Raw genomic sequence first — 19,498 nt, 5'->3', positions numbered from 1 at the left:
GACCAGCTGCGCATTGGCTCTCCGAAGCTCAGCCCGTAATAATCAATCTTTTTCAGAAGAGAATGTTCAGTTTCTTCCTGGCACTCTTGCATTTGTACTCAAAAACACTTCTTGAAAGAAATATACAACACCTCTTTATGGTCCCTTCGTTGACTTTTCTCTGTTTCTCCATAGATGCCAATGAAAACTTGGATGACTCCATTAAAACAGCAGCAAAGCAGATCCTGGAGAAGAGGGCATACATCTGCTCCCACCCTCTGGACAGGACCTTCTGATCCCTCCCTGACAGCAGGCACTCATGAACGTCAGTCAGGGAGGAATTTGCTGCAGTTCCGGTGTTTGACACATTAAAAGCATCTGTTATTTAATGTCTTTACTAAATGTAACTGTATAAAATAAAACTTCTTGCTAACCACCAATTCATAAGAATATGATAAATAAAGAGATTTTTTTTTAAGCTGAAATTATTAGATAGATAGATAGATAGATAGATAGATAGATAGATAGATAGATGTATATATATGTCTGTTCCTCTTGGAGCTGGATAAAGACAGGGGAGGTTTGGATGGGGAGATGTTTCTTCCCCGGGAAGGGATTGTGTGGTTTCTCAGTATCTTTGCGCTTCAGTCAGCTGCTCATTCATTGAGCAAGTCTGAAAGACTTGGGCAATCAGAACAGTTCTGTTTTGGAGGCACCTCCAACTCTCTTGTCCAGCAGCACCATCAGGACACTGAGTTGCCAGTGTCCAGGGAGGTTTTGCTGTCACCCTGAGGGACACCACTGGTCACTGACGTCCATCGGGCCTCTGAGCCATTGACCACAACCCCCTGGATGTGACCAGCCAGGCAATTCCTCATTCTCCAAACTGTGCCTCCATCAGATCCACAGCTCACCAAAGGAGGGACAAGGATGCTGGGCAGGGCTGATGTGTCCAGGGCATTACACAAGTCCAGAGTGGTGGCATCTCCAGCTCTCACCTTGTGCACTTAGGCAGCCGCTCCATCATGGAAGGCCTCTGGCTTGGTCAGGCAGCACAGACCCACCCTGTGCTCCTCAAGGTTTCCTTTGGCATATCCAAGCATTGAAGAGGTTGGGTGGTTTTACCCCCCTGTTTTATTGACTGTGTCCTTTGAGGACCACAAGAGGAAGCAGAGCCTTAAATTGCACAAGAAGAGCAAATGGTGAAGTAAAGGTTCCACCTTTCCTATGAAACCAAAGGGCTGTGTTAGCCATGGCCTCCCCAAGGTGCCAAACTTCCAGCTGGGAAGCTGCTGACAGGAGGGAATGTGGCACTTGTCACAGTGAGACTGGAGGGACTGGCAGAGGGCAAGGCACCATGGCCCTTGCTCTGCGCCTCTTCCTCCTGCTCCTCCTGGCCGTGGCCCTGCCTGCCAGGGCTGCCCAGGCTGCTCCGCTGCAAGCGCGGCGAGCAGGTGAGCCGGCAGCCTGGCTCCCCTTTGCCGGGACAGCGCTCCCTGCTCCCCGGGAAGCGCTGGGGATGGTTTTCCCCAGGCCTTTAGGGAGAGTTTCTTCTGGGGGAGGGAGAGAGTCCCCATGGGGCCTGGGCTGGCCCATTTTCCTCCCCAGGGATGTTGCACAGGGCCTGCAAAGAGGGTGGAGAGTGACCAGGAGCCAGCCCAGAGCTCCCCAGGCCCATGTGCAGCTTTGGCCTTGTCCATTCACAGCTGGTTCCCACAGCCTTACCATACCCCCTTGCTGTGCCCAGTTCACTAAGGCTGAGGAGGATCCCAGCAGACCATGGAAATGGGTCTGTTTGTGCTCCCTCCTAGATTGGGATGGCATCATGGATTATCTCGATGGCCTAATGGATGATGGCTTGAAACCCCTGGAGAATGCTGGAGGCAAGTTCTCTCTTTGCCTTTCCTGACAAAATTTTCAGTGTCCATGTGGGAAGAGGTCACTCATGAGCCCTTTCCCTTAACATCATCTCCGGGTTGAAAGAATCTGGAAACCTTTCCCTGCTCCCTTCTGGAGCCTGAGTGATCCCACAGTGGAGGCCCTGGGGGGTATCCCCTATGTTACACCCCATTGGCTCCCTCCACTGTTCTTATGTTCCTGAGCCACTGCCTCCCATTTGCTTGATTGGCCCATATCTTTGTAGTGCCCTGAGACCAAAGTCAGGCCTCGGGCCCCAGAGAGAGAAAGCTGGACCCACTCTGTGTGTGTGTCTGGGATCTGAATATTTCACCGCATGGCTGAATTAAACATCTGTGGATATTTTGTAAAGGCCCTTTTTGCTTCTTTACCTTGGACATTACTCATAGCAATGCAGGCTGCAAAATCCCACAGCATCACTGTCAGTGGGAGGAAGGAGCATTTAGCTGTCCATCCTCCTCCCGTGTGCAATGGCCGTGTGTCCTTCCGTGTGCTCTGTGCAGCCACGGAGAAGAGCAGAGAGGGCAGGGGCCAGGCCCAGGGCTGTGCCCCGAGGCTGAGCCTTTCTCAGCTCCTTTGCTGGCCCCAGGGAGCCTGAGCTGCTCCTGCTGGCACTGCCAAGCCCTGGCCCTGCCTGGGGCTGGGTTTAGAGCTGCTGGCAGCTCCAGGGAGTCCTTTCTGCCCCGACTGCCCCACAAGGGGCTCCTTCCATCCCAGTGTGGGGCCACTGCAGGCACGTGGTCCCCCTGGCCCTGCTCCTGAGTGGAAGGCAGAGCCGAGGGAGTGCCTTGGAGGGCACCACTCACCCAGGTGCCCTCACTGCCACTCGGGCCTGAAGGAGAAATGGAACAATTTTCTCTTAAGGTCCTGCAAGTTGGATCAACCAAGGTACAGGAGACAAGAAATCTCTGGAGGCAGCCAAACTTCTAGACAAGATGCTGAGTGACCTGGAGAGGCGCCGTGGTGGGTGCATTTCCCTCAGCCTTGTCCTGGGGCTCAGCAGCCGGGGCCTTTGGCTGCACATCTGGACACGCCGTGCCCGGCACAGCGGGAAGGGATCCATGGCAGCCTGGCTGCCCCGCTGCTGCTTCCACGCCCTGCGGGGCTGTTTCCCAGCCTGGCCTGGCTGCAGCTTCTCCCTGGCCTCTGCAGGAAGGCATTGGGCATCAGCTCACAGGCAGCCTAAACTGCACCATGGGCCATAAATCCCCTGCGATTTCCCGGCCTCTGGGCAGATCTGGAGGGGCAGCTGTTTGGACGAGGGAGGGCCCTGTGGCAGCCCCAAGAGCCTTGGCCTTTCCCTGATCCTTATGCATGTCTTTGACAAGTGGTACTTCCTGAAGATTTCACCTCCCCAATGTAGAATGGCTCCACCTGATCCAGCTGTCCCTTTTCCTTTCTCCAGAGATGGACCAAAAGGCTTTCCAGAAGGCAGCACTTCCTGAAGGAAGCAATGGCCCCGTGCCGGCCACGGATACAGGAAGCGAGGAGATGCCAGACAGTGCCACAGAAGGTGATTGCTGTGCCAGGCTCAGCCAGGCTGAGCTGTCCTGCTGGGGTCCCTCCGTGTGAGACATGTCCCGAAACCTGGGAGGGACTTCATGGGGTGCCCATGGTGGGGAAAGGGCAGAGGGGGAGAGCAAGGCTCCATTGTGTCCTGAGAGGGCCTGGCTGTGTGCCCCTGGGCTGGGGGAGCTGTCACGGGGCAGGGAGGGCCAGGGCTGGCAGTGGCTGCTCAGGGATGGGTTTGGCCCGTGTCCCTCCAAGCAGCGACTGCCCAAGCAGCTGCGTTGCCCCCGGGCTCCCCTCCCAGCCTGCTGGGCTTTGTTGGGTGGCCCAGCCTGTGCCCAGGGGCGGCAAGGTGCCTGCAGGCCCCAGCTCTGGGGGAAAGGGAGAACGTCCTGCCCGCATGCACCGTGCTGCCAGCTCAGCAGTGCAGCACAGCACGGGCTCACGCTCCCCATTGCTCCCACAGACGTGGTCACTGAAGCAGGAATATATGCCCCGGAACCAGTGCGCCTCCCAAGAATTGTCTGCCCCCAGGATGTGCGCAGGAAGTGCATGATAGGCACAGTGGTGATAGTGTTCACCGTGCCACTTGTGCTGATAGGCTGCTATCTTGGCATTCGCAAGCTGTATGAGATCAGACGGTCAGTTGCTGATTTTTCTCCACGGTTTTTTATAACTTGCTCCATAGCATTGGTAGCCTGACTCGCAGTCATGCTGCTGTGGAGTTGTTGCCAGTCCATGGTTGTCCAAAGAACTCTGCTGAGGGTTCTGCTGCTGCCCAGAGCTTTCATTGGCCTCTTAATTGCTGGGCCTTGTCCTGGGGGGCCCGCTGGGGCTGCAGCCAGTGCTGGCGCCCACTGAGGCTGCCTGGCCCAGAGCAGCCCCAGGCACACAGGGCAGAGGCAGAGCAACTTCTCAACAGTGTTTGGGCAGCACAGTTCAGGACAGGACAGTGCTTATTGAGTAGCTCATGTAAAGTTTCATGGCAACAGTGCTCTTGCAGGATAAGCAAATTTGCTCCAGTTCAGTGTTAAAACAAATCCAACCTGATGAAGGTTTGGCTTTGGCCATGAGACTTTGCTCTTTGTGTGAGCCCTGTTCTGGATTGATTCCCAATCAGTCTTGGAGCCAGTTTTGGGTGAAGGCTCATCCCAGCCCTGAGCCTTGGCAGTTCTGGCCTCAAAGGGACAGCTGAGGCTGCACTGCACATGACTGGGATTCAGGGCTCCATTACCAAAGGGCTTTGAGAAGTATAAATTACTGTGTTATTTCTCTGTGGTTTTCTTTATGAAATTCATTCACTTTTTCTAAACTTAGTTTTAAAAATAACTTCTTTTCCAGTGCTTTTTACCGTTATTTGATATAGTGAATGATGGCATGATTATCCCATGGCTGAATTAGAAGACTGTAAGTACTATAAAATGGAATAATTTTTCCACTCTTATGTCTTTGACAGACTCACAAAACTTTTGTTGGTTTGATGTGACCAACAGAAGAGTTTTGCTCTGCTTTCAATTCAAACAAGCAGCAGAACTGGAACCTGTTGAGAAGAGTCTTCATTACTAAAGCAAACAGCCAGGGTTCTTTATTGAACAATATAAAATCTATATTTTATGTATATACTCCTGACAAGTCACTGATAGAAATGAGGGATTTGGACTCCTTGGGAAGTACTGACCAGCTGCGCATTGGCTCTCCGAAGCTCAGCCCGTAATAATCAATCTTTTTCAGAAGAGAATGTTCAGTTTCTTCCTGGCACTCTTGCATTTGTACTCAAAAACACTTCTTGAAAGAAATATACAACACCTCTTTATGGTCCCTTCGTTGACTTTTCTCTGTTTCTCCATAGATGCCAATGAAAACTTGGATGACTCCATTAAAACAGCAGCAAAGCAGATCCTGGAGAAGAGGGCATACATCTGCTCCCACCCTCTGGACAGGACCTTCTGATCCCTCCCTGACAGCAGGCACTCATGAACGTCAGTCAGGGAGGAATTTGCTGCAGTTCCGGTGTTTGACACATTAAAAGCATCTGTTATTTAATGTCTTTACTAAATGTAACTGTATAAAATAAAACTTCTTGCTAACCACCAATTCATAAGAATATGATAAATAAAGAGATTTTTTTTTAAGCTGAAATTATTAGATAGATAGATAGATAGATAGATAGATAGATAGATAGATAGATGTATATATATGTCTGTTCCTCTTGGAGCTGGATAAAGACAGGGGAGGTTTGGATGGGGAGATGTTTCTTCCCCGGGAAGGGATTGTGTGGTTTCTCAGTATCTTTGCGCTTCAGTCAGCTGCTCATTCATTGAGCAAGTCTGAAAGACTTGGGCAATCAGAACAGTTCTGTTTTGGAGGCACCTCCAACTCTCTTGTCCAGCAGCACCATCAGGACACTGAGTTGCCAGTGTCCAGGGAGGTTTTGCTGTCACCCTGAGGGACACCACTGGTCACTGACGTCCATCGGGCCTCTGAGCCATTGACCACAACCCCCTGGATGTGACCAGCCAGGCAATTCCTCATTCTCCAAACTGTGCCTCCATCAGATCCACAGCTCACCAAAGGAGGGACAAGGATGCTGGGCAGGGCTGATGTGTCCAGGGCATTACACAAGTCCAGAGTGGTGGCATCTCCAGCTCTCACCTTGTGCACTTAGGCAGCCGCTCCATCATGGAAGGCCTCTGGCTTGGTCAGGCAGCACAGACCCACCCTGTGCTCCTCAAGGTTTCCTTTGGCATATCCAAGCATTGAAGAGGTTGGGTGGTTTTACCCCCCTGTTTTATTGACTGTGTCCTTTGAGGACCACAAGAGGAAGCAGAGCCTTAAATTGCACAAGAAGAGCAAATGGTGAAGTAAAGGTTCCACCTTTCCTATGAAACCAAAGGGCTGTGTTAGCCATGGCCTCCCCAAGGTGCCAAACTTCCAGCTGGGAAGCTGCTGACAGGAGGGAATGTGGCACTTGTCACAGTGAGACTGGAGGGACTGGCAGAGGGCAAGGCACCATGGCCCTTGCTCTGCGCCTCTTCCTCCTGCTCCTCCTGGCCGTGGCCCTGCCTGCCAGGGCTGCCCAGGCTGCTCCGCTGCAAGCGCGGCGAGCAGGTGAGCCGGCAGCCTGGCTCCCCTTTGCCGGGACAGCGCTCCCTGCTCCCCGGGAAGCGCTGGGGATGGTTTTCCCCAGGCCTTTAGGGAGAGTTTCTTCTGGGGGAGGGAGAGAGTCCCCATGGGGCCTGGGCTGGCCCATTTTCCTCCCCAGGGATGTTGCACAGGGCCTGCAAAGAGGGTGGAGAGTGACCAGGAGCCAGCCCAGAGCTCCCCAGGCCCATGTGCAGCTTTGGCCTTGTCCATTCACAGCTGGTTCCCACAGCCTTACCATACCCCCTTGCTGTGCCCAGTTCACTAAGGCTGAGGAGGATCCCAGCAGACCATGGAAATGGGTCTGTTTGTGCTCCCTCCTAGATTGGGATGGCATCATGGATTATCTCGATGGCCTAATGGATGATGGCTTGAAACCCCTGGAGAATGCTGGAGGCAAGTTCTCTCTTTGCCTTTCCTGACAAAATTTTCAGTGTCCATGTGGGAAGAGGTCACTCATGAGCCCTTTCCCTTAACATCATCTCCGGGTTGAAAGAATCTGGAAACCTTTCCCTGCTCCCTTCTGGAGCCTGAGTGATCCCACAGTGGAGGCCCTGGGGGGTATCCCCTATGTTACACCCCATTGGCTCCCTCCACTGTTCTTATGTTCCTGAGCCACTGCCTCCCATTTGCTTGATTGGCCCATATCTTTGTAGTGCCCTGAGACCAAAGTCAGGCCTCGGGCCCCAGAGAGAGAAAGCTGGACCCACTCTGTGTGTGTGTCTGGGATCTGAATATTTCACCGCATGGCTGAATTAAACATCTGTGGATATTTTGTAAAGGCCCTTTTTGCTTCTTTACCTTGGACATTACTCATAGCAATGCAGGCTGCAAAATCCCACAGCATCACTGTCAGTGGGAGGAAGGAGCATTTAGCTGTCCATCCTCCTCCCGTGTGCAATGGCCGTGTGTCCTTCCGTGTGCTCTGTGCAGCCACGGAGAAGAGCAGAGAGGGCAGGGGCCAGGCCCAGGGCTGTGCCCCGAGGCTGAGCCTTTCTCAGCTCCTTTGCTGGCCCCAGGGAGCCTGAGCTGCTCCTGCTGGCACTGCCAAGCCCTGGCCCTGCCTGGGGCTGGGTTTAGAGCTGCTGGCAGCTCCAGGGAGTCCTTTCTGCCCCGACTGCCCCACAAGGGGCTCCTTCCATCCCAGTGTGGGGCCACTGCAGGCACGTGGTCCCCCTGGCCCTGCTCCTGAGTGGAAGGCAGAGCCGAGGGAGTGCCTTGGAGGGCACCACTCACCCAGGTGCCCTCACTGCCACTCGGGCCTGAAGGAGAAATGGAACAATTTTCTCTTAAGGTCCTGCAAGTTGGATCAACCAAGGTACAGGAGACAAGAAATCTCTGGAGGCAGCCAAACTTCTAGACAAGATGCTGAGTGACCTGGAGAGGCGCCGTGGTGGGTGCATTTCCCTCAGCCTTGTCCTGGGGCTCAGCAGCCGGGGCCTTTGGCTGCACATCTGGACACGCCGTGCCCGGCACAGCGGGAAGGGATCCATGGCAGCCTGGCTGCCCCGCTGCTGCTTCCACGCCCTGCGGGGCTGTTTCCCAGCCTGGCCTGGCTGCAGCTTCTCCCTGGCCTCTGCAGGAAGGCATTGGGCATCAGCTCACAGGCAGCCTAAACTGCACCATGGGCCATAAATCCCCTGCGATTTCCCGGCCTCTGGGCAGATCTGGAGGGGCAGCTGTTTGGACGAGGGAGGGCCCTGTGGCAGCCCCAAGAGCCTTGGCCTTTCCCTGATCCTTATGCATGTCTTTGACAAGTGGTACTTCCTGAAGATTTCACCTCCCCAATGTAGAATGGCTCCACCTGATCCAGCTGTCCCTTTTCCTTTCTCCAGAGATGGACCAAAAGGCTTTCCAGAAGGCAGCACTTCCTGAAGGAAGCAATGGCCCCGTGCCGGCCACGGATACAGGAAGCGAGGAGATGCCAGACAGTGCCACAGAAGGTGATTGCTGTGCCAGGCTCAGCCAGGCTGAGCTGTCCTGCTGGGGTCCCTCCGTGTGAGACATGTCCCGAAACCTGGGAGGGACTTCATGGGGTGCCCATGGTGGGGAAAGGGCAGAGGGGGAGAGCAAGGCTCCATTGTGTCCTGAGAGGGCCTGGCTGTGTGCCCCTGGGCTGGGGGAGCTGTCACGGGGCAGGGAGGGCCAGGGCTGGCAGTGGCTGCTCAGGGATGGGTTTGGCCCGTGTCCCTCCAAGCAGCGACTGCCCAAGCAGCTGCGTTGCCCCCGGGCTCCCCTCCCAGCCTGCTGGGCTTTGTTGGGTGGCCCAGCCTGTGCCCAGGGGCGGCAAGGTGCCTGCAGGCCCCAGCTCTGGGGGAAAGGGAGAACGTCCTGCCCGCATGCACCGTGCTGCCAGCTCAGCAGTGCAGCACAGCACGGGCTCACGCTCCCCATTGCTCCCACAGACGTGGTCACTGAAGCAGGAATATATGCCCCGGAACCAGTGCGCCTCCCAAGAATTGTCTGCCCCCAGGATGTGCGCAGGAAGTGCATGATAGGCACAGTGGTGATAGTGTTCACCGTGCCACTTGTGCTGATAGGCTGCTATCTTGGCATTCGCAAGCTGTATGAGATCAGACGGTCAGTTGCTGATTTTTCTCCACGGTTTTTTATAACTTGCTCCATAGCATTGGTAGCCTGACTCGCAGTCATGCTGCTGTGGAGTTGTTGCCAGTCCATGGTTGTCCAAAGAACTCTGCTGAGGGTTCTGCTGCTGCCCAGAGCTTTCATTGGCCTCTTAATTGCTGGGCCTTGTCCTGGGGGGCCCGCTGGGGCTGCAGCCAGTGCTGGCGCCCACTGAGGCTGCCTGGCCCAGAGCAGCCCCAGGCACACAGGGCAGAGGCAGAGCAACTTCTCAACAGTGTTTGGGCAGCACAGTTCAGGACAGGACAGTGCTTATTGAGTAGCTCATGTAAAGTTTCATGGCAACAGTGCTCTTGCAGGATAAGCAAATTTGCTCCAGTTCAGTGTTAAAACAAATCCAACCTGATGAAGGTTTGGCTTTGGCCATGAGACTTTGCTCTTTGTGTGAGCCCTGTTCTGGATTGATTCCCAATCAGTCTTGGAGCCAGTTTTGGGTGAAGGCTCATCCCAGCCCTGAGCCTTGGCAGTTCTGGCCTCAAAGGGACAGCTGAGGCTGCACTGCACATGACTGGGATTCAGGGCTCCATTACCAAAGGGCTTTGAGAAGTATAAATTACTGTGTTATTTCTCTGTGGTTTTCTTTATGAAATTCATTCACTTTTTCTAAACTTAGTTTTAAAAATAACTTCTTTTCCAGTGCTTTTTACCGTTATTTGATATAGTGAATGATGGCATGATTATCCCATGGCTGAATTAGAAGACTGTAAGTACTATAAAATGGAATAATTTTTCCACTCTTATGTCTTTGACAGACTCACAAAACTTTTGTTGGTTTGATGTGACCAACAGAAGAGTTTTGCTCTGCTTTCAATTCAAACAAGCAGCAGAACTGGAACCTGTTGAGAAGAGTCTTCATTACTAAAGCAAACAGCCAGGGTTCTTTATTGAACAATATAAAATCTATATTTTATGTATATACTCCTGACAAGTCACTGATAGAAATGAGGGATTTGGACTCCTTGGGAAGTACTGACCAGCTGCGCATTGGCTCTCCGAAGCTCAGCCCGTAATAATCAATCTTTTTCAGAAGAGAATGTTCAGTTTCTTCCTGGCACTCTTGCATTTGTACTCAAAAACACTTCTTGAAAGAAATATACAACACCTCTTTATGGTCCCTTCGTTGACTTTTCTCTGTTTCTCCATAGATGCCAATGAAAACTTGGATGACTCCATTAAAACAGCAGCAAAGCAGATCCTGGAGAAGAGGGCATACATCTGCTCCCACCCTCTGGACAGGACCTTCTGATCCCTCCCTGACAGCAGGCACTCATGAACGTCAGTCAGGGAGGAATTTGCTGCAGTTCCGGTGTTTGACACATTAAAAGCATCTGTTATTTAATGTCTTTACTAAATGTAACTGTATAAAATAAAACTTCTTGCTAACCACCAATTCATAAGAATATGATAAATAAAGAGATTTTTTTTTAAGCTGAAATTATTAGATAGATAGATAGATAGATAGATAGATAGATAGATAGATAGATGTATATATATGTCTGTTCCTCTTGGAGCTGGATAAAGACAGGGGAGGTTTGGATGGGGAGATGTTTCTTCCCCGGGAAGGGATTGTGTGGTTTCTCAGTATCTTTGCGCTTCAGTCAGCTGCTCATTCATTGAGCAAGTCTGAAAGACTTGGGCAATCAGAACAGTTCTGTTTTGGAGGCACCTCCAACTCTCTTGTCCAGCAGCACCATCAGGACACTGAGTTGCCAGTGTCCAGGGAGGTTTTGCTGTCACCCTGAGGGACACCACTGGTCACTGACGTCCATCGGGCCTCTGAGCCATTGACCACAACCCCCTGGATGTGACCAGCCAGGCAATTCCTCATTCTCCAAACTGTGCCTCCATCAGATCCACAGCTCACCAAAGGAGGGACAAGGATGCTGGGCAGGGCTGATGTGTCCAGGGCATTACACAAGTCCAGAGTGGTGGCATCTCCAGCTCTCACCTTGTGCACTTAGGCAGCCGCTCCATCATGGAAGGCCTCTGGCTTGGTCAGGCAGCACAGACCCACCCTGTGCTCCTCAAGGTTTCCTTTGGCATATCCAAGCATTGAAGAGGTTGGGTGGTTTTACCCCCCTGTTTTATTGACTGTGTCCTTTGAGGACCACAAGAGGAAGCAGAGCCTTAAATTGCACAAGAAGAGCAAATGGTGAAGTAAAGGTTCCACCTTTCCTATGAAACCAAAGGGCTGTGTTAGCCATGGCCTCCCCAAGGTGCCAAACTTCCAGCTGGGAAGCTGCTGACAGGAGGGAATGTGGCACTTGTCACAGTGAGACTGGAGGGACTGGCAGAGGGCAAGGCACCATGGCCCTTGCTCTGCGCCTCTTCCTCCTGCTCCTCCTGGCCGTGGCCCTGCCTGCCAGGGCTGCCCAGGCTGCTCCGCTGCAAGCGCGGCGAGCAGGTGAGCCGGCAGCCTGGCTCCCCTTTGCCGGGACAGCGCTCCCTGCTCCCCGGGAAGCGCTGGGGATGGTTTTCCCCAGGCCTTTAGGGAGAGTTTCTTCTGGGGGAGGGAGAGAGTCCCCATGGGGCCTGGGCTGGCCCATTTTCCTCCCCAGGGATGTTGCACAGGGCCTGCAAAGAGGGTGGAGAGTGACCAGGAGCCAGCCCAGAGCTCCCCAGGCCCATGTGCAGCTTTGGCCTTGTCCATTCACAGCTGGTTCCCACAGCCTTACCATACCCCCTTGCTGTGCCCAGTTCACTAAGGCTGAGGAGGATCCCAGCAGACCATGGAAATGGGTCTGTTTGTGCTCCCTCCTAGATTGGGATGGCATCATGGATTATCTCGATGGCCTAATGGATGATGGCTTGAAACCCCTGGAGAATGCTGGAGGCAAGTTCTCTCTTTGCCTTTCCTGACAAAATTTTCAGTGTCCATGTGGGAAGAGGTCACTCATGAGCCCTTTCCCTTAACATCATCTCCGGGTTGAAAGAATCTGGAAACCTTTCCCTGCTCCCTTCTGGAGCCTGAGTGATCCCACAGTGGAGGCCCTGGGGGGTATCCCCTATGTTACACCCCATTGGCTCCCTCCACTGTTCTTATGTTCCTGAGCCACTGCCTCCCATTTGCTTGATTGGCCCATATCTTTGTAGTGCCCTGAGACCAAAGTCAGGCCTCGGGCCCCAGAGAGAGAAAGCTGGACCCACTCTGTGTGTGTGTCTGGGATCTGAATATTTCACCACATGGCTGAATTAAACATCTGTGGATATTTTGTAAAGGCCCTTTTTGCTTCTTTACCTTGGACATTACTCAGAGCAATGCAGGCTGCAAAATCCCACAGCATCACTGTCAGTGGGAGGAAGGAGCATTTAGCTGTCCATCCTCCTCCCGTGTGCAATGGCCGTGTGTCCTTCCGTGTGCTCTGTGCAGCCACGGAGAAGAGCAGAGAGGGCAGGGGCCAGGCCCAGGGCTGTGCCCCGAGGCTGAGCCTTTCTCAGCTCCTTTGCTGGCCCCAGGGAGCCTGAGCTGCTCCTGCTGGCACTGCCAAGCCCTGGCCCTGCCTGGGGCTGGGTTTAGAGCTGCTGGCAGCTCCAGGGAGTCCTTTCTGCCCCGACTGCCCCACAAGGGGCTCCTTCCATCCCAGTGTGGGGCCACTGCAGGCACGTGGTCCCCCTGGCCCTGCTCCTGAGTGGAAGGCAGAGCCGAGGGAGTGCCTTGGAGGGCACCACTCACCCAGGTGCCCTCACTGCCACTCGGGCCTGAAGGAGAAATGGAACAATTTTCTCTTAAGGTCCTGCAAGTTGGATCAACCAAGGTACAGGAGACAAGAAATCTCTGGAGGCAGCCAAACTTCTAGACAAGATGCTGAGTGACCTGGAGAGGCGCCGTGGTGGGTGCATTTCCCTCAGCCTTGTCCTGGGGCTCAGCAGCCGGGGCCTTTGGCTGCACATCTGGACACGCCGTGCCCGGCACAGCGGGAAGGGATCCATGGCAGCCTGGCTGCCCCGCTGCTGCTTCCACGCCCTGCGGGGCTGTTTCCCAGCCTGGCCTGGCTGCAGCTTCTCCCTGGCCTCTGCAGGAAGGCATTGGGCATCAGCTCACAGGCAGCCTAAACTGCACCATGGGCCATAAATCCCCTGCGATTTCCCGGCCTCTGGGCAGATCTGGAGGGGCAGCTGTTTGGACGAGGGAGGGCCCTGTGGCAGCCCCAAGAGCCTTGGCCTTTCCCTGATCCTTATGCATGTCTTTGACAAGTGGTACTTCCTGAAGATTTCACCTCCCCAATGTAGAATGGCTCCACCTGATCCAGCTGTCCCTTTTCCTTTCTCCAGAGATGGACCAAAAGGCTTTCCAGAAGGCAGCACTTCCTGAAGGAAGCAATGGCCCCGTGCCGGCCACGGATACAGGAAGCGAGGAGATGCCAGACAGTGCCACAGAAGGTGATTGCTGTGCCAGGCTCAGCCAGGCTGAGCTGTCCTGCTGGGGTCCCTCCGTGTGAGACATGTCCCGAAACCTGGGAGGGACTTCATGGGGTGCCCATGGTGGGGAAAGGGCAGAGGGGGAGAGCAAGGCTCCATTGTGTCCTGAGAGGGCCTGGCTGTGTGCCCCTGGGCTGGGGGAGCTGTCACGGGGCAGGGAGGGCCAGGGCTGGCAGTGGCTGCTCAGGGATGGGTTTGGCCCGTGTCCCTCCAAGCAGCGACTGCCCAAGCAGCTGCGTTGCCCCCGGGCTCCCCTCCCAGCCTGCTGGGCTTTGTTGGGTGGCCCAGCCTGTGCCCAGGGGCGGCAAGGTGCCTGCAGGCCCCAGCTCTGGGGGAAAGGGAGAACGTCCTGCCCGCATGCACCGTGCTGCCAGCTCAGCAGTGCAGCACAGCACGGGCTCACGCTCCCCATTGCTCCCACAGACGTGGTCACTGAAGCAGGAATATATGCCCCGGATCCAGTGCGCCTCCCAAGAATTGTCTGCCCCCAGGATGTGCGCAGGAAGTGCATGATAGGCACAGTGGTGATAGTGTTCACCGTGCCACTTGTGCTGATAGGCTGCTATCTTGGCATTCGCAAGCTGTATGAGATCAGACGGTCAGTTGCTGATTTTTCTCCACGGTTTTTTATAACTTGCTCCATAGCATTGGTAGCCTGACTCGCAGTCATGCTGCTGTGGAGTTGTTGCCAGTCCATGGTTGTCCAAAGAACTCTGCTGAGGGTTCTGCTGCTGCCCAGAGCTTTCATTGGCCTCTTAATTGCTGGGCCTTGTCCTGGGGGGCCCGCTGGGGCTGCAGCCAGTGCTGGCGCCCACTGAGGCTGCCTGGCCCAGAGCAGCCCCAGGCACATAGGGCAGAGGCAGAGCAACTTCTCAACAGTGTTTGGGCAGCACAGTTCAGGACAGGACAGTGCTTATTGAGTAGCTCATGTAAAGTTTCATGGCAACAGTGCTCTTGCAGGATAAGCAAATTTGCTCCAGTTCAGTGTTAAAACAAATCCAACCTGATGAAGGTTTGGCTTTGGCCATGAGACTTTGCTCTTTGTGTGAGCCCTGTTCTGGATTGATTCCCAATCAGTCTTGGAGCCAGTTTTGGGTGAAGGCTCATCCCAGCCCTGAGCCTTGGCAGTTCTGGCCTCAAAGGGACAGCTGAGGCTGCACTGCACATGACTGGGATTCAGGGCTCCATTACCAAAGGGCTTTGAGAAGTATAAATTACTGTGTTATTTCTCTGTGGTTTTCTTTATGAAATTCATTCACTTTTTCTAAACTTAGTTTTAAAAATAACTTCTTTTCCAGTGCTTTTTACCGTTATTTGATATAGTGAATGATGGCATGATTATCCCATGGCTGAATTAGAAGACTGTAAGTACTATAAAATGGAATAATTTTTCCACTCTTATGTCTTTGACAGACTCACAAAACTTTTGTTGGTTTGATGTGACCAACAGAAGAGTTTTGCTCTGCTTTCAATTCAAACAAGCAGCAGAACTGGAACCTGTTGAGAAGAGTCTTCATTACTAAAGCAAACAGCCAGGGTTCTTTATTGAACAATATAAAATCTATATTTTATGTATATACTCCTGACAAGTCACTGATAGAAATGAGGGATTTGGACTCCTTGGGAAGTACTGACCAGCTGCGCATTGGCTCTCCGAAGCTCAGCCCGTAATAATCAATCTTTTTCAGAAGAGAATGTTCAGTTTCTTCCTGGCACTCTTGCATTTGTACTCAAAAACACTTCTTGAAAGAAATATACAACACCTCTTTATGGTCCCTTCGTTGACTTTTCTCTGTTTCTCCATAGATGCCAATGAAAACTTGGATGACTCCATTAAAACAGCAGCAAAGCAGATCCTGGAGAAGAGGGCATACATCTGCTCCCACCCTCTGGACAGGACCTTCTGATCCCTCCCTGACAGCAGGCACTCATGAACGTCAGTCAGGGAGGAATTTGCTGCAGTTCCGGTGTTTGACACATTAAAAGCATCTGTTATTTAATGTCTTTACTAAATGTAACTGTATAAAATAAAACTTCTTGCTAACCACCAATTCATAAGAATATGATAAATAAAGAGATTTTTTTTTAAGCTGAAATTATTAGATAGATAGATAGATAGATAGATAGATAGATAGATAGATGTATATATATGTCTGTTCCTCTTGGAGCTGGATAAAGACAGGGGAGGTTTGGATGGGGAGATGTTTCTTCCCCGGGAAGGGATTGTGTGGTTTCTCAGTATCTTTGCGCTTCAGTCAGCTGCTCATTCATTGAGCAAGTCTGAAAGACTTGGGCAATCAGAACAGTTCTGTTTTGGAGGCACCTCCAACTCTCTTGTCCAGCAGCACCATCAGGACACTGAGTTGCCAGTGTCCAGGGAGGTTTTGCTGTCACCCTGAGGGACACCACTGGTCACTGACGTCCATCGGGCCTCTGAGCCATTGACCACAACCCCCTGGATGTGACCAGCCAGGCAATTCCTCATTCTCCAAACTGTGCCTCCATCAGATCCACAGCTCACCAAAGGAGGGACAAGGATGCTGGGCAGGGCTGATGTGTCCAGGGCATTACACAAGTCCAGAGTGGTGGCATCTCCAGCTCTCACCTTGTGCACTTAGGCAGCCGCTCCATCATGGAAGGCCTCTGGCTTGGTCAGGCAGCACAGACCCACCCTGTGCTCCTCAAGGTTTCCTTTGGCATATCCAAGCATTGAAGAGGTTGGGTGGTTTTACCCCCCTGTTTTATTGACTGTGTCCTTTGAGGACCACAAGAGGAAGCAGAGCCTTAAATTGCACAAGAAGAGCAAATGGTGAAGTAAAGGTTCCACCTTTCCTATGAAACCAAAGGGCTGTGTTAGCCATGGCCTCCCCAAGGTGCCAAACTTCCAGCTGGGAAGCTGCTGACAGGAGGGAATGTGGCACTTGTCACAGTGAGACTGGAGGGACTGGCAGAGGGCAAGGCACCATGGCCCTTGCTCTGCGCCTCTTCCTCCTGCTCCTCCTGGCCGTGGCCCTGCCTGCCAGGGCTGCCCAGGCTGCTCCGCTGCAAGCGCGGCGAGCAGGTGAGCCGGCAGCCTGGCTCCCCTTTGCCGGGACAGCGCTCCCTGCTCCCCGGGAAGCGCTGGGGATGGTTTTCCTCAGGCCTTTAGGGAGAGTTTCTTCTGGGGGAGGGAGAGAGTCCCCATGGGGCCTGGGCTGGCCCATTTTCCTCCCCAGGGATGTTGCACAGGGCCTGCAAAGAGGGTGGAGAGTGACCAGGAGCCAGCCCAGAGCTCCCCAGGCCCATGTGCAGCTTTGGCCTTGTCCATTCACAGCTGGTTCCCACAGCCTTACCATACCCCCTTGCTGTGCCCAGTTCACTAAGGCTGAGGAGGATCCCAGCAGACCATGGAAATGGGTCTGTTTGTGCTCCCTCCTAGATTGGGATGGCATCATGGATTATCTCGATGGCCTAATGGATGATGGCTTGAAACCCCTGGAGAATGCTGGAGGCAAGTTCTCTCTTTGCCTTTCCTGACAAAATTTTCAGTGTCCATGTGGGAAGAGGTCACTCATGAGCCCTTTCCCTTAACATCATCTCCGGGTTGAAAGAATCTGGAAACCTTTCCCTGCTCCCTTCTGGAGCCTGAGTGATCCCACAGTGGAGGCCCTGGGGGGTATCCCCTATGTTACACCCCATTGGCTCCCTCCACTGTTCTTATGTTCCTGAGCCACTGCCTCCCATTTGCTTGATTGGCCCATATCTTTGTAGTGCCCTGAGACCAAAGTCAGGCCTCGGGCCCCAGAGAGAGAAAGCTGGACCCACTCTGTGTGTGTGTCTGGGATCTGAATATTTCACCGCATGGCTGAATTAAACATCTGTGGATATTTTGTAAAGGCCCTTTTTGCTTCTTTACCTTGGACATTACTCAGAGCAATGCAGGCTGCAAAATCCCACAGCATCACTGTCAGTGGGAGGAAGGAGCATTTAGCTGTCCATCCTCCTCCCGTGTGCAATGGCCGTGTGTCCTTCCGTGTGCTCTGTGCAGCCACGGAGAAGAGCAGAGAGGGCAGGGGCCAGGCCCAGGGCTGTGCCCCGAGGCTGAGCCTTTCTCAGCTCCTTTGCTGGCCCCAGGGAGCCTGAGCTGCTCCTGCTGGCACTGCCAAGCCCTGGCCCTGCCTGGGGCTGGGTTTAGAGCTGCTGGCAGCTCCAGGGAGTCCTTTCTGCCCCGACTGCCCCACAAGGGGCTCCTTCCATCCCAGTGTGGGGCCACTGCAGGCACGTGGTCCCCCTGGCCCTGCTCCTGAGTGGAAGGCAGAGCCGAGGGAGTGCCTTGGAGGGCACCACTCACCCAGGTGCCCTCACTGCCACTCGGGCCTGAAGGAGAAATGGAACAATTTTCTCTTAAGGTCCTGCAAGTTGGATCAACCAAGGTACAGGAGACAAGAAATCTCTGGAGGCAGCCAAACTTCTAGACAAGATGCTGAGTGACCTGGAGAGGCGCCGTGGTGGGTGCATTTCCCTCAGCCTTGTCCTGGGGCTCAGCAGCCGGGGCCTTTGGCTGCACATCTGGACACGCCGTGCCCGGCACAGCGGGAAGGGATCCATGGCAGCCTGGCTGCCCCGCTGCTGCTTCCACGCCCTGCGGGGCTGTTTCCCAGCCTGGCCTGGCTGCAGCTTCTCCCTGGCCTCTGCAGGAAGGCATTGGGCATCAGCTCACAGGCAGCCTAAACTGCACCATGGGCCATAAATCCCCTGCGATTTCCCGGCCTCTGGGCAGATCTGGAGGGGCAGCTGTTTGGACGAGGGAGGGCCCTGTGGCAGCCCCAAGAGCCTTGGCCTTTCCCTGATCCTTATGCATGTCTTTGACAAGTGGTACTTCCTGAAGATTTCACCTCCCCAATGTAGAATGGCTCCACCTGATCCAGCTGTCCCTTTTCCTTTCTCCAGAGATGGACCAAAAGGCTTTCCAGAAGGCAGCACTTCCTGAAGGAAGCAATGGCCCCGTGCCGGCCACGGATACAGGAAGCGAGGAGATGCCAGACAGTGCCACAGAAGGTGATTGCTGTGCCAGGCTCAGCCAGGCTGAGCTGTCCTGCTGGGGTCCCTCCGTGTGAGACATGTCCCGAAACCTGGGAGGGACTTCATGGGGTGCCCATGGTGGGGAAAGGGCAGAGGGGGAGAGCAAGGCTCCATTGTGTCCTGAGAGGGCCTGGCTGTGTGCCCCTGGGCTGGGGGAGCTGTCACGGGGCAGGGAGGGCCAGGGCTGGCAGTGGCTGCTCAGGGATGGGTTTGGCCCGTGTCCCTCCAAGCAGCGACTGCCCAAGCAGCTGCGCTGCCCCCGGGCTCCCCTCCCAGCCTGCTGGGCTTTGTTGGGTGGCACAGCCTGTGCCCAGGGGCGGCAAGGTGCCTGCAGGCCCCAGCTCTGGGGGAAAGGGAGAACGTCCTGCCCGCATGCACCGTGCTGCCAGCTCAGCAGTGCAGCACAGCACGGGCTCACGCTCCCCATTGCTCCCACAGACGTGGTCACTGAAGCAGGAATATATGCCCCGGATCCAGTGCGCCTCCCAAGAATTGTCTGCCCCCAGGATGTGCGCAGGAACTGCATGATAGGCACAGTGGTGATAGTGTTCACCGTGCCACTTGTGCTGATAGGCTGCTATCTTGGCATTCGCAAGCTGTATGAGATCAGACGGTCAGTTGCTGATTTTTCTCCACGGTTTTTTATAACTTGCTCCATAGCATTGGTAGCCTGACTCGCAGTCATGCTGCTGTGGAGTTGTTGCCAGTCCATGGTTGTCCAAAGAACTCTGCTGAGGGTTCTGCTGCTGCCCAGAGCTTTCATTGGCCTCTTAATTGCTGGGCCTTGTCCTGGGGGGCCCGCTGGGGCTGCAGCCAGTGCTGGCGCCCA

Source organism: Agelaius tricolor, unplaced genomic scaffold, assembly GCF_023055355.1.
Source record: "Agelaius tricolor isolate 1412-34295 unplaced genomic scaffold, bAgeTri1.0.p SCAF_14, whole genome shotgun sequence".
In the NCBI taxonomy this organism is placed as follows: domain Eukaryota; kingdom Metazoa; phylum Chordata; class Aves; order Passeriformes; family Icteridae; genus Agelaius; species Agelaius tricolor.
The sequence above is the reverse complement of the archived record's forward strand: the minus strand, read 5'-3'. Positions refer to the sequence as shown.